We start from the raw sequence: 16,236 nt of genomic DNA on the forward strand, positions 1-16,236 counted from the left end.
GTACATTGTCATAGTTTTTGTTTTCAAACGTTGCTTTTAATTTAGTTCTTGTCTTGTATTAGTTGTGAGAAATAGATTGTATCGTATCGGTATTTTTTGCGTGGCAGGTCATTCTCAGCACTCAATATTTTTCGTCACAGTTTTTGTTTAACAAAATTACCACTGTTGGCTACATTATCATTAGATTTAGTAAAGTGATCCCACACTCTTGAATGTCTTACCCTTTTGACCAGAGAGCATGGAATGACGCTCGGCATTTGAAATGGTCGAGGTAGTCAAAGGCTTTTCTTTCTTCTAAAACCAATTTAACCCCAGATAGGTGGTTTTTGTATTGTTTTTTTGCAATAAGCTCTTCCATGATTGCCTTTGATGAACATGGAATATAGGGAGAGGACTCCCGATGCCATGTTGCCCAACCCTAGTTCACATTAACTGTCGTGCACACTGTTGCTTTTTCTATGCCTACGATCTTGAGTAAGAAATTTGCTTTAAAATTTAGCCAGAATCTCAAGATAATCACTAGACGTCCTAATAAACTATTAGTGGGCTACTTGAAAGGTAGCACACTCATGTTCTTGTCACTATTAACTGTGTGATTGCTGAGCAGTCATACATGCAGCAACCAGCCACTTCATTAAAACCACATCCTTGTATCTGCACTCATTGTTCATTTCGTCAGCTCCGCTTATCATATAGGAGCACTTTGTAGTTCTACAATTACAGACCGTAGTCCGTCTGTTTCTTTGCATACTTTATTAGCCCCCTTTTATGCTGTTCTTCAATGGTTAGGACCCCACAGGACCACCACAGAGCAGGTTCTTTCTTGGGTGGTGGGTCATTCTCAGCACTGCGGTGATATTTAAAGGCCTCAGCATACTTTTTGCAGAGACGTTGTTCGCCTGGCGTCAGTGAACAATGTGACGTAATTGCGGAGAAAACGAACAACCGCATACTTTGCACGGAGGCTTTGTTCGCCATGTCGCGCATATGGCAGGTGGGCGAACTCCGCAGACAAAGACGCTACGTGACAAAGCCTTTGATTGTTCGGTAAAAAGTAGACATGCCTTGAAAAGATGGACGACTTTGAGGGGCTTCGGCTTTGGCAGACACACTAATATTTCACTGTGAAAAGCACGTGTTTAATATACGATGAACATCTCCTAAATGTAAAATGTTAAGTCTATTATTAGCTAGTACTAACTAGTACTAAGAACCAAAACATACAGGTTCTTACATTTAGGTTCACAAGAGGACGAGGCTGAAGTTGGCTTTCTATTCACCAGCTTCTTGTTTGAATTTTCCCATTCCACCTTAAATGGTGCCAGTATTCTGAACTCAGACATCACCATAATTTGCACTAGTGGAGCTGGTAATATGAACAGAAAGTGTAGATACAAGGATGTGGTAGAAATGAAGTGGCTGGTTGGTGTATGTTGTCTTTGCGCTTTATTTTTATTAGGGTGATTGTTGTACAGCAGTATTTCAGTCTGAATTTGGTACAACTTCCTGGTTTCAACAGGTGACCGATCCAGAGGATGGGCAGACCAAAGGTGTCAAGATGGGTATCCTCACTGTTCTCGAAGATGATGATGCACCTACCTCACTGCCCACAGTAATCAATATTGCCATTGTGTTGGAAGAGGCCATTGTCCTCACAGATCTTCCAGACCTCCCTACTGCGTTTGCCTACCTTTTCGGCCTCCTCTATGCCTTGAACATGGAGTTCCCGAAAGAGCATAAGTACACTTTCGAAGCTATTCAGCACATCTTCATGGAACTTTCCACCAGTTGCTCACAGCGTGTCAGGAGCTTGAAAACAAAGCTCTTACTCTAAGTTAGAAGCTGATCTTTTTCTTTTAGATTCTTTTCTTATTCTGTGTGACATTTCAGGACATTTTAGCAAATTAAGCTCTAGAAAATGAGTGATGGAGGACCCTCTTTGATTTTGACATGGTCAACATTTAGGTTTTTACAGTTACTGTCCTGCGGTTTTTGAGATGAGGGCATTTTTGATGAAAGGACATGAGAGCTTTTGTCTATATTGTGGAAGAGGTGAACATTTTGTGACCCTTCAAAGAGAGGTGCTGTTGTGCTCGAAGTTGCTGTTGTCTTGCCATTGTTTACTTTTGTGTTTATGCCTTGAACATTTCTCAACAAAAAGTATAGCACAGGGCACAATTCTACAATAAAGAAGTCAGTGAAATCAAACATGGTAATATCATTCGGGATGATTAGGTGTTTTACCTTAATCTTAAGTGGAATATTTCTAAGACAATATTGGGTATAGTACATATCGCTGCTGTCGGAAGAGAACCTTGTATCTCCATTTTTGTAGTTTTTCTTTTTTTTTTTACATAATTTCTAAATGCTTGTTGCCCTTTACATTTGCATGTATGAATTTCATGAAAAATTGACCAAAAGAAACGGCCCAAAATAACTTGGAAAAAATTCTGGTTCCATTGACTTACATTAAAAGTATATATTTTTTTCCTTTTCCTGCTAAGTCATCATTTTGGAGATACAAGCTTTTCTTCTGACAACAGCTATATGCTTCAGCCCACATGCCATTTCACATTGTTAACCAGTGTTTTCAGCAGAGTTTTACTGCTTTATCTAGGTAAATATTCTAGTATTAGTATTGTGAATTTTGCTTATACTTTACACTTTGTAATTAAATTACACTGTTGTTTATGCTATATGGGCATGTTTTCTTGCAAATAATACTAAAACTAATAAGTCTGGTTCCATTGACTTGCATTAAAAGTAAAGTATGTTTTTTCCTTTTCCTGTAAAGTTACCATTTTGGAGATGCAAGGTTTTCTTCCAACAACAGTGATATGTTTTCAAAGACTAGTAGACTAGTTGTCAGTCCTGTTAGTTAGTTAAGTGAATACTATTTTGGAAAGCCCAGCTCCAGAACATAACTTGATGCATAAATGTCAAGTGCAACACCATTAGCTAACATCGTTTTAACAGTTGGCTGGTGCTGAATTGTAGTTTGCATTGTACATTTTGGATTTGATTATTGTTGATCATAACGTTTGAGTTGCGCTAGGCTTATGAGCATGAACATAAGCTGAATGTGCTGCTTTCACGAAAGCACTGCTGACAGGTTTTACAATTTTATTACTGTCATGTTTAAAATAAACATGTTAATTGAACTGTTGTTTTGTTTATTCTGTTAAGATAATTAGGTGGCACAACTTTTGTTGGGAATTGTTAGTATGTTAAACTCAAATTTTTACACTTTTACACATATGAAAGATGAATTATCTGAACAAAAGACAGTAAGTTAGCGCAACTTTTGTGTTTTGGAGTTTTTAGCATGTAAAACTTAAAATTTGAAGGTTTTATACATAGGAAAGATAAATCACTGAACAAAAGCTAGTTAGTTGGCACAACTGAGTTGGCCTCAAAACTCAAAAATTTAGTGCAGTAAGTTGCCTTGAAATTTTGAGTTTTCTTAACTTTTTCATTTTTACAGTGCAGCGTGATCGTGTGGCGCTCTTTCAGCGCCACAGATTCTGACGAATCAATCACAGCGCCGGAGGACGTTATTTGCATCTGCATCAGCAATGCCTATGACCATGTTGCGACAAGGGGAGGGGGGGGGACTTTCTAAACGTGGAGGACCCCATAGACTCGTTTGAACTTGAAACTTTAGTGGATAGAACTTTCCGCAGCGACTTCATTCAATAGAATGAGTGCTGCTCAGCAAAACGATACAGGAATATTGCCCGAAGCTGACAATGGATTACCGTCGCAGAACGAATGGGATTTATCGGATTTTACCTCACACGCTAATGATGGAGCGAATCAGGATGTTTTTATGGAGGATATCAATGCATCGACTTTGGGGGGTTACCCCGCAGAGCGAATGACAGGTGAAGCAATTGGGGATGTTATCAACGCTTCCACCGGGTGTGAATCGAGGTGACAGGCGGCAGATCCTGAAATTCACACTAAAGAATGTTCAAACAGCACACCCTCCACAAGCGGGGAGGGGATGTGGTGAGGGAGAGACACAGACCCATGTTTAATCACAGTGAATACAATTATCAAATAAATTTATCGGATCTAGGTACAGGTTTGAATTTAATTCAGTTCACAAGGGGATGATATTATTCAAATAAGTTTGAAAGGTGAAAGTTTGTTCTCACCCATGATATTTCAAACTAACGCAGAGGAGCTTAACGCGGAACATTTTCTAAATTACGTAGAACCAGTTGTTCAATCAAATGAAAAACTGTTAAAAACGACAAATCACTCACACTGAACGTCCAGATAGTGAGAAACTTTCGAGGCGGAATAGGTTATTCCAGAATGATAAACAGTATTTTGTCATTGGAAATTCTTACAAAAATTCCTGCTTCGCGTGTAGTTTGATGGGTGTGATGAAACCTGGCTTGAGCCAAAGCTAATTTCAAAAGGAAGCTCTAACACTTTTAAATCAGGTGAATGTTTCACCGGAACATTTAGCTTCATTTAACGGCGTGACAGTTTTTAAACGTCAAAATTGTGATTCGTTACAGAGTAAACAACGATGGTTCGTTTCAGACATTCCAAACGCATGAAGATCCTCAGGAGAAAACGTATTACCTTCTTTTGCTAAACAATCATTATTATGGTATTTTGAACTTAAAAGGTTTTCTCTGTGTTAAAAATGTGTGCAAAGCCTGTCACAAGCAATATTCGCACAGTAAATACACACACCGCTGTATTTTTATGTGTAACGTGTGTCAAAGAGTTTGTTTAAAAACCGAGAACGTTTTGAGATGTCCTGATTGCCTTAAATTCTGTAGATCAGAGGATGGGTTCAAGAATGGATTATTGCGACAAGGTTAAATGGTGTCAAAGCTGTAATCGTTCATATGTGGTAACAAACAAACGTCACAGATGTCCGCAGGCCGTGTGTAACATTGTAACAAACACAGTGTAACAGTGTTTTATCAGACCCACTTTGCCGAGGCCCCAAATGCAGAAATATGTATTTTTTTACAGAGTCCCGTTTTACCGAACAAAACGAACACACGGCGATACATATACACGCCATCACGTATGAAGGTCGACATTGGATCGCCACGGGTCACGACTGCATGAAGTTTTTTTTTAAACGTTTTAGAAAAAAACAGATATAAAAATATACATTTATCGCTCACAATAGCAGCGGTTATGATTCGTATTTTATGCTAAATTTCCTAACAAAAAATAAAATAGTACCGCATCTTATTACTTAAGGACATAAAATCTTATGCATGACGGACGTTTTTTTCAAGCAAAGTTACATAGACAGTTTGAGTTTCTTTCAAACTAAATTGGCCGATTTCCCCAAGAGTTTTGGTTTTGAAAATGAGAAAAAGGGTGATTTTCCTCATTTTTTTTCACACAAACGATAATTTGTGTTATATTGGGCGTTACCTGGAACCTGATGTGATGTGGTTATTTTAAGAAAAGCCTGCATTATATTCAGAGAACTCGTGCTATCAATGGCTAACCTGGAGCCGTTTCAACATGTCACCATAGGTAGCGGCGCTAACCCTGTACAGAACAAACTTTTTGCCGGATAGGTGTCTGGCCTTAACGGCCGCGTTATTTTATGAAAAAAAAAACAGTTTTTCAAATTGCAGTATACAATGGCTAGAATTTGTCAAGTTCAAGGAGAACGTTTTCATTCAACTCGCGCTGAACATGGGCCAAAAGAAAGTCGGATCTGTTTTGTGGACGGATTTAGCCAACGGACAAACAGAGTGTTTGAATTTCTGGGCTGCGTGTTTCACGGGTGTCCGAAATGTTCGGACCCTAATGCCGAAAACCCTCTGACCGGAGAGTTACAAGGCGAACTTTATCAACTTACCACGGAACGGTTGGAATATCTGAAATCCTTGGGATATAACGTTAGAATCATGTGGGAACATACATGGATAAAGCTGAAAGCTGATAACCAGGAGCTAAAGACTTTTTTGAAAAACTGTGATTTTCCGGAGAAAATGAACCCGAGAGACGCTCTGTACGGCAGATGGACCAACGCCATCCTTTGCTGCACAAAACCACCCAAGACGAAAAAATCTATTACTTGGACTTTGAGTTTATATCCTTACTGCAATAAACATATAGAATACCCCACCGAACACCCGACGGTGATAGTGAAAGATTTTAAAGACATTACAGAGTACTTTATCGCCAGAGTCAAAATCTACCCCCCACGAAATCTTTTCCACCCAGTGTTACCTTTTAGATGTGATAAACCAAACAAATTTGTTTTCACCCTTTGTAGAACTTGCGGAAGAAGAGAGAGCCATATCGGGTGTTCATTGCACCGAGGAGATCAAAAGGAGTTTAAACCACGGCTACACAATCGGGAAAGTATACGAAGTTTGGTACTTTGAACAAAAGTCCCGTGATCTTTTCACAGGATACATCGATTTACATTTGAAAAACAAGGTGGAAGCCAGCGGCTTCCCCACAGGCGTGAACACGGACGCTGAGAAAAGTTTAAGCGACACCAAGGTGTTGAACTGGATATGCAAAACCCCGCTCAAAGGAGCATTAGCAAACTTTTTCTGAACGCTCTTTGGGGGAAATTTGGACAGAGAACGAATCGGATGAACACGGAATTAATAACGGAGCCTCGTGACTTTTTAGAACTGATGTTTTGCAAACATAAAAGCACTTCTTATTTTACTTTTATTAACAACGTTGCTTTGGTACAGCGGTAGTACAAAAAGGATTATTTGCAAAAACCCGTGGTTTCTAACGTGTTTGTAGCCTTGTTCACGGCGGCTTACCGACGATTAAAACGTAAAAATGTATGATTTATTAGAAAAATTACAAAAGCGTGTTTTTTATTTTGATATGGATTCTGTCTTGTTTACGGCGAAACCGGGGGAATACATCCCGCCCACCGGATTTTATTTGGGGGACTTGTCAAATCAGCTAATGGATGGAGATTATATCAAGGAATTTGTGTCTACAGGACCGAAAAACTATTGCTTTGTCACAGCCGGTGGGCAAGTTCCTCTTAAGGTCAAGGGATTTACCGTTAATCCGGAGACTTCTAAAATTCTTAATTTTGATTCTTTTAAACGGCTGGTGGAGCAGTACGTTCAGACGGGCGATCTGACACTCTGTTGACTGAGACCTGTTTAATTCAAAGAAACAAAAAACGCTTGGCTCTGCAGAATGTCAGAGCTCTGAAAGCATACATACAGCAAACTCCACACAGAAACGACCCTAGTCGCCCGGCTGGGAATCGAACCCAAGCCATTCTTGCTGTGAGGCGACAGCGCTACCCACTGCGCCACCGTGCCGCCCGAGCTCTGAAGAATGTTTCTTTAATTTTTAATTAGAAAATACTGAGACCTGACTTTACCACCGTGCCTTATGGATTTTGACGTCAGACTAAAGTTGCCGTTTACCTGCATTTTGGCTGGACATAGCCGTTCGGGGAAAATGTGCTTTGTGAAAAGACTGTTGGAATGTTCTTCCAAAACTCTAAAAGGAGAGCCGGGCAAAACCATTTGGTTTTATGAAAACTGGCAAAAAGGTTATGACGAACTACTTGAGCTTATGCCCAATGTGGTTTTTGTTCAAGGAGCGCCGAGCAGCCTGCACGACCCTGAACTGGTACAATCAGGAGGAGGAGGAGGAGTTAATCTGATAGTTCTGGAAGATCTGATGGACGTTATGAGTCAGTCGGTAGAATTAGAAAGGGCTTTCACAAAATATTCTTACCACAATAATCTTACCGTGATATATTTGACGCAGAATCTATTTTATCGAGGAAAGAACTCTCGCACCCTTAGTTTAAACGCTTCGTGCCTGGTACTTTTTTAAAAACCTTAGAAATAAGTTACAAATTTCAATTTTGGCTAAACAAATGTATCCCCGACAATCGAAATATTTCCTCGAATCGTTCCAGGACGCTACGAGTAAACCTTTCAGTTATTTAATAGTGGATCTTAAAGCCGAAACACCAGAAAGATTTAGGCTGCGGAGCGGGTTCTGGAGACGAATCTGTCGTATACGTACCTAAAACCTAGGGATTTTTCAAAAAAAAATATGTCTGCCCGTTTAAAAAAAGCTCTCCCTTTTTCTAAACGGTTGGATAAAGGACAAGAAAAAAAAAGCCAACAAAAAAATACCCAAATACGTGATTTTGGCCATTTGTGAAATTGTTCTAAACGTTTTTAAAGGCAACGTTCCGCTGACTGACTCTCAGTATAAACAGTTTAAGAAAAGGCGACACTGTTTAAGGCTTCTGGCTGATAAAGGTTAACCGTTTGGGCGTAAGCGTAAACTCATTCAGAAGGGAGGCTTTATCGCCCCGTTAATCGCCGCGGCCCTGCCTTTTGTGCTGCAAATGCTGACCCCTAAACAGCAATGAACCACACGCGAAAGCTGTACATCGTCTCTGGCGAGCAATTGCAAAAATTCACACCCTCCCCTAAAGGAGACATTCGGGAAAACAGCGAGAATGAACTGGACCGGGAAATTAAATCCATCTTGGAGAGAAAGGATTTGTCTGCGGACACCAAACTGGATTTGTATTCTCAGCGTTTTGCGGAAATATCTGACTCTGGTCAAACAAAAATCTTTGGAAAAAATGAACTGACTTTAAGTCCCCCCCCACCAAACAAGAAAAACAAGAAGGTAAAACACCAGATGGTTTCTCCTTGAAGGTTTTGGAGCACTTGCCCAGTCGTACGAGAAACAAAGCCCGACTGATTATGGTCGCGCTGGAAAACGCGTGGACGGCTCGCGGCGAATTTGTTTACAGAGGGGATATCGTGGAAGGGAGTCATATATTTGATTTGTTAAAAATGGCAACCTCTTATCAGAAGTTGAATTGCAAACACTTCGGATGGAGCAGCTTTCTTTACAGCTTGGCAGACGCTAACGTTCCTTCGGGGTATTAGGAAATTCTTCTGCAAGGAGGGAGTTGGAAAATTATAAATATGATATTAAGGGTTCCGGGGAAAATTCTTAAACGTTTAACACGCCGGTGAGTACGCCCTCCCAGGTTAGAAATAGAAAAAGATCCCTGCAGGCACAGGACGTCAATTTGCCGTCAGACAGACGTTGGACTCCAACGTTGGACAGACGTTGAGTTTTGGTTGAAAATGAAAATCGGGCTGACGCCAAAACTCAACGTTGGCTTGACGTCAATTCCCGACGTTGGACAGACGTTGAGTTTTGGTTGAAAATGAAAATCGGGCTGACGCCAAAACCCAACGTTGGCTTGATGTCAATCCCCGACGTTGGACAGACGTTGAATTTTAGTTGAAAATGAAAATCGGGCTGACGCCAAAACCCAACGTTGGCTTGACGTCAACTCCCGACGTTGGACAGAGGTTGAATTTTGGTTGAAAATGAAAATCGGGCTGACGCCAAAACCCAACGTTGGCTTGACGTCAACCCTCCGACGTTGGACAGACGTTGAATTTTGGTTGAAAATGAAAATCGGGCTGACGCCAAAACCCAACGTTGGCTTGACGTCAATCCCCGACGTTGGACAGACGTTGAATTTTAGTTGAAAATGAAAATCAGGCTGACGCCAAAACCCAACGTTGGCTTGACGTCAACTCCCGACGTTGGACAGACGTTGAATTTTAGTTGAAAATGAAAATCAGGCTGACGCCAAAACCCAACGTTGGCTTGACGTCAACTCCCGACGTTGGGCAGACGTTGAATTTTGGTTGAAAATGAAAATCGGGCTGACGCCAAAACCCAACGTTGGCTTGACGTCAATCCCCGACGTTGGACAGAGGTTGAATTTTGGTTGCAAATGAAAAATCAGGCTGACGTCAAAACCCAGCGTTGGCTGTGCATCAACCTCCAACGTCGGACAGAGCATTTGGGTGCCTTGCTCAAGTGCACTACAGTTGCCAATAGGAAGATTCTGGGATTGAACTGCCAACCGTGCAATTAGTGAACAACCCGCTCTACCACCTGTGCCATGACTGCCCCATCCTAGCTGTGGCCACCTTAACGCCTTTCTGAAAGTGACCTTAAAAAAAATAAAATAAAATAAAAAAATTAAACACACACACACACACACACACACACACACACAAACAACAACAACAACAACAACAACAACAACAAAACACAAAGCAACGACTCCTTGAAAACACGTCTTTTTCAAGCTGTTCGGACTGACGTCAAAACCCAACGTTCTTCAGTGACTTGAATTCAACCTAACTTCAACCATGAATTCATGCTTACATATTATATTCATTATATCATATATTCATAATTGTTCTCAAAATAAGACAGCTGACATAAAAGTACCAATAAAACATTTGCTTATTTATTTTAGTAAGACAACTAAAGACAACATTTTTCAAAGAAACAGAAAAAAACATTGTTAAATTGGATACATATTGTGCTCCTAACTGTTTTGGGTTGGACGTGTAGCCTCCACTGCCAAACTGTCCAGGGGCTTGTTAAAGGTGGTCTGCCACGGCACAGGAAATATGATCCTTGCTGTACCACTTTTTGACAGAAGCTGCAATGACAAAGAAAAACTAATCAGTCTTTGTCTAATGATGATTACAGACTACAATCAGAGGAGCCAATTAAAAAAAAAAAACATTGTAATAGACCATGACATAGGGTGCAGGTAAGTAATTAGCCTAAGCTAGGGCTGCTTATATGCAATGCAGAAAATTAGGATTATTAACGGCCTATTAAGATGGTACTCGTAACTACACACTCAAATGCTCTTAAAGTTGAATTGGAAATCAAAACGCATTTTTTTTTTTCTTAACGTGACATATTTCCGAGTGAAACAGACTACTTGGGTGGGAAATAACTGTGGGAAAACTGTTGTCATTTCTGTAATATGATTCATTAACTGCTGAAAGCTTTATTTTAAGGGTTTTTTTTTTTACTTTCAAATACATAGACGAGGCGAAATGCTAGGTAGCAGGCTAGCCTGTTAGCATCCATTTTGCTCTCGCTTTTGTTAGACTTTCATGACAAAAGCACCTTGACATCTTTTTCCTGAAGTTAAACAACATTTGAGCAAGAGATGGACTGTGTATGTCTGTGTAACTGTGCATGTCACTCCTTTACCAGCTAATTTCTATATTTATATCGCCAGTTAAAATATATAAATATATTTATATATTTCATGCTCACTGATATACATCACATATTGCACGAGCAGCCCCCCACATATCACTGTATTGAAAATTTCCCAAAAATTACATTTTTAAGCAAAACTGTTCAGTTTTGTTATCTTGTGGGCCTTCCTGCTTTCTAGTGATAAACAGGTGGGTCTTGAGGTGGACAAGGTTGAGAACCCCCGCATTACAATACTTAAGAAAGTAATGTATTTAGAAAACATTTGGAATACATACACATTCTGAGAAAACCTCTGCAGTACTTTTTATTTCACACTGTTCCTTACTCTTACTGGTTGGCAGTAAATGTAATTATGTTAATGTTTCATGAAAAAATTAAATTATTCAAATGAATGCAAAAATGATTACAAAATTCCCAACATTATTTTGGCTCTCATGGCCTGTTTCAGTCCACTATTGCTCTTATAATCATGCTACCCTTTCACCAAAAATTTGCCATATCCCAATAATAAAATCTACTGTATTGCTAATTTGACAGTAACGTGGGTAGCTGTATGATTTTTAGTTAATAATGTTATATGTAACATGGCCAAATGCATGCAGAAGTCCAGTACAACACTATCGCTTATCACTTGTGAACATTTAAACTACTCAGAAGACTGTTCAGTTTAATCATCCCCCAAAGCAGTTCAGTAACACTGAGATTAATAACTGACTCATCACACTGATTTATCAGTATACACCGGTTATGTATTAGACTATATTAGACAGTCTCATTTGTTCCATATACTAATAATAATTATGCAACATTTGGTTCCGACCTTAAAAGCTGATTGGTTGAGAAGTGTTGTAATCGTGCTGATATTTGTGACAACAGCACTGTTTTTCCACAGCAAAACTGTATCACTCCGCTGACGTGTTGCCAAGTAACAAGTTTACAGGCTTTATGCATGCAAACCTTAGTTGTTTTGTATTTGTGCTCATACAAAATGAGACATTGATAAGATGGATGATTTTAAGATAACATTTGACCTGCAACCTGTTAGGACAGAAGAGTGTGACTGCAGACGCACATCAAATTCTGAACCTTGATATTTCTACAGTTCTATGGCTCTATCTGTACCACAAAAGGTGAGCTTTATAGTAGCAGCAGTTATCTTGGGCTGTGCACAGGGCACAACAAGCTAGGGCAGAGGTCGGCAACCCAATGCTGAGAAAAGCCATTTTGGCCTTTCGACAAAAATCAAACCACCTTGGGAGCCACAACAATGTCAATTTTACCATCTTGGCTGTAAATATGTCTCAGTACGTGCTAATGTCCTAGTATAGGCTAAAAAATATAATATAAACGAAAACACATGCTTAATTTGCTCTGCTTTAAGCTTTAGCTCAGCTATAGCCGCCTTTCTCACATCTCTAGCAGGAAAGTTTTCCTCAAAAGGAATAGTTTTTGAAAAATGTCTCTAAATATTTGATTTTTTAATGAGACTGAAGTCGCTTCTCATTCGCCAGCTTCATGTTCAAATTTTCATATTCCACCTTAAATGATGCCTGACGTACCAGAATGTAACTGCTGCATCATTTAAGGTGGAATGGGAAAATTTGAATGAGAAACTGACTTCAGCTTTGCAACTTTAGTGTTTGGCAGTTTCTTGTTACAGATTAAATGTATCAGGAAACCAGCTGGAGTGATTATAATTGCAAATAAGTCCATTCATCTCCAAATTATCAATGTTCGTCTTAAATCTCTCTCTGCCGTTTCGTTAGCTACTAGCTAGGTGAGGTTGCTGTGTGTTGATATGGTGACCAGCAGTCTGCGCGCCAATCTTCAGGGTTAAAGGGTGAATTAGCAGTTATACATTAACTCCAGTGTTTAAGACCATTTATTGTTAAACTGTGTTGAATGATCAGCAAAGCTTTATTTTACTGCAAATGAGTATTATTTTTTTACCTAAAAATCTAATTCTGCTGTGGGGCTGCAACAGGGCAGTAAAAGAGCTACGTTGCCAACCCCTGGTCTAGGGAATTTTACCATTGCATAGCAACAACTCATTTGTTGTAGAACTACTTTTTGGCAGAAGGTATTGTCAGTATTAAAGCATATTCAGTATGAAACTCTTTGATTTATTTTGTTTGTTTATTTTGTAGAAACTGTATAAAAGCAATAGAACACTCAAGGTGGTGTTATAGCGAATAACATCACGGCTGTGATAATCTAATCATATATCAAATCATAGCCGTGACATTATTATGCAATAACACACAATCTTGAGTGTTCTATTGCTTAAATAGCCATCAAACAGAACTAGAATTCATGCCTTATGATAATAAGCCACCCCACTGTGCATCAGAACTCAGAACATGCAACTTGTAACCATATCTGTAATGTTACAAATGAAAACAAATACAGCTAATACTGATAATCACAACTTTTGGAGGTCAGTGCCGCCGCTCACTTCTAAGCTAATCCAAACAATAGTGTCGAATGGCAATGAAAGGCGTTTCCATAAAATGAGAACGCCCACATCAGGAACACCCCCTTAACTTTCATTGGCTGATATGTCTGCAGAATGGCTTCTCTCATTGATGGATATGACTCAATGGTGAAAATACACCAGTATTTGTAAAGACGTTACGCATTCTAAATTAATATTGTTTTTACGTTTTACATGAGCATTTAAAAATATGCACAAATGTACCGATTTTTATGATTTGTATAGAGTACTGTCTCACGGTTTTGTGATCCCCGACTTGAACTTGCAGTCTGAATGCCTATGATTGCTAATGGTAGCTATCAGCAGCGTTTTCAGCAGTACTACACAATCTGCTCCACACCAAGCATTATTTAAATTAATGCGCAATAATGGATTATAATGTGGATTATAATGTCCCTGATGAAAAAAAAAAAAATCAAAACCATTAAGAGTTTCTGTTGGTTCTTGGGGGTTTGTAATGTGTTTTGGCTTTTCTTGATGGGTTGATAATGTAAACGATCCTAACGATTTAACAAGTGATCTAGTGACAGATTCCAGATACATTTCTAATGCTTCACTTGGAAAATATTGGTCTCTATTGGTAAATATTAAGCTAATTCCCATTAGGGGGCAAAAACCATTAGGTTTTAATCCTAATGGTTCTAATGGTCTTTATTCAGCAGGGGTTATTGTTGTGCTGCCAGCTTGCACAACATAACTGAAAGTTGGGTATTGTTGACTTTCAAGCAACTAAATAAAATGATAAAATGTTAATGTAACAGTAAACTTACCGACATCACAATCTAATGAAGGCACTCATTAATCTTGACCTTATTGATCTTTTTCGTGCTGTTCTGTTCACTCTGGAACATAACTGTGGCTTTTACTTCAAGCCCACGTGCCCATGACATCACGTGAGGGGCGTTCCTGGGGGGATAGATCACAGAAATGCACACAAGTGGGATGCATTACCAATACTACTACTACTACAAAAAAAAAAATAAATAAATAAAAAAAAGAAGAGAAACCTTTTCAGTCTGTGTATCTTTTGGTTATTCAACTGTCATTTCAAAACCAGCATTGAAAAATGGGTCAATTCTCATTTTTGGTTTTGTTTTTTGTCAGTGCAAACACTAAAAATTTGCTTTGTTTTACAGTTTCACAAACTAATCATAAAATCAAAAAACAAACAAAACAAACAAACAAACAAACATCAATTCTTCACAACAAACAGCACAACAGGACCTAAAGCCCAACACAGAGTCTCCTCTCTCAGTGAGAGTTTAGTTTAATGTAAGGAAGGCGCTGGTGTCGGTGCTGCACTCGGAGGACTGAATGGCTTTCTGTCGTAATGAAGGTGTCTTGATAAAGAAGGAGACACAGGAGAGGCTACAGAATAACACAAATAACACATACATACATTTTAGACTTACAGAACAACATTAACATTATTAAACCACGACAACGTCCCTTTTTACGGGGGCGGAGCTCTGCATATCGCGCCTCTAAAGCTCCCTCCAAAAACCAGAGCCAGTGGCAGCTGCCACAGTATTATCAGAACGACCTGCACACAGGACAGCTCACAGCTTTAACTCTTAGGTCTGGAGCTGTTTACATCTGACAGTGTGACATCACAGTATTCATTTTCCTCATCATTACTGGGCAGCGTGACTCATTTCTCTCTTTGATTTCGCTGTTAAATGGCAGGAGTTCTGTAAAGTCTCTTCCCCAGATCACTTAAGATTTCTTCCTGATAGGATATATTTTATTTATTTATTGTTTAAGTGATAGAAAATGTTAAAATTAAATACATAAAATACGACCCCTTATTCCTCTTCTGTTTTTTATTATTTTATCATACATTTGTGAAACTGTCAATCAAAACTATTTCTTTATTTTCCACTGACAATAACAGAACCAAAAACAACAACTGACCCATTTTCCTGTTCTACAAAACTGGATTTGAGATGAAAATCGAATGACCCAAAGATACGCGAACCCTTTTCCCTGAGACATAAACGCGCCTTGCACACTTGCTCTCAAAATAACTTACTCAAGAAAGAGCGGAGGTCTCTCTCTCTCTCTCTCTCTCTCTCTCTCTCTCACTGCCGGGCTAATTTGGCGCTAGCATTAGCTGGTAACAGAAACCCAGCTTCTGGCTGTCGATCTAAACTTATTAGCTCGACTAAACTTTAGTAAAGCACACATTTCTGTACAACCCGAATAAATTATAATTACTGAATACTTACCCAGTGTGTGTGTCCACCGCTCTCGGTTCGAATCTTCAGTCTTGGCCGCGGTTTTTCAAACGGCGCCCCGCCCTCCTCCTCCTCCTCCTCCTCCTCCTCACCCAATCACCTGCAACTACTGTGACTTGAATTTTGAGTGACCAATCAGTCAAAACATGCCACTCTGTCGCTCTGTAGTGCTGTCACCGAAATTCGTGTCCTGTGGTTGTGTGCGTGTCATGCAGCAGGAAAATACATTAAATACATTTATTAAAAGAGCAGTAACATCACAGTTTATTGGTATGACATATTTTAACCATATTTATGTTTGTATAAATATATTTAAGTTATTGAACTGCAGTATGTGTGACATTTTGACAGACTGATTTTGTTTACCCAACACCACAACTGACATCCCACAAAATACCAGGGTCTAAAGTTGTCTGT

The 16,236-nt window shown here is 39.3% G+C and overlaps 1 long non-coding RNA gene across 1 annotated transcript; it reads right to left on the reverse strand.

Moving 5' to 3' along the window:
- Positions 1 to 10,412: 10,412 nt before the first annotated feature.
- On the reverse strand, positions 10,413 to 15,895 carry LOC118805322. Its single transcript, XR_005007047.1, has 3 exons — positions 15,811 to 15,895; positions 14,353 to 14,488; positions 10,413 to 10,507 (listed from the first exon to the last, which is right to left on the reverse strand). It is a non-coding gene; the product is annotated as an uncharacterized LOC118805322 (long non-coding RNA).
- Between the last annotated feature and the right edge of the window lie 341 nt (positions 15,896 to 16,236).

Source organism: Colossoma macropomum, unplaced genomic scaffold (assembly GCF_904425465.1).
Source record: "Colossoma macropomum unplaced genomic scaffold, Colossoma_macropomum, whole genome shotgun sequence".
Lineage (NCBI taxonomy): Eukaryota > Metazoa > Chordata > Actinopteri > Characiformes > Serrasalmidae > Colossoma > Colossoma macropomum.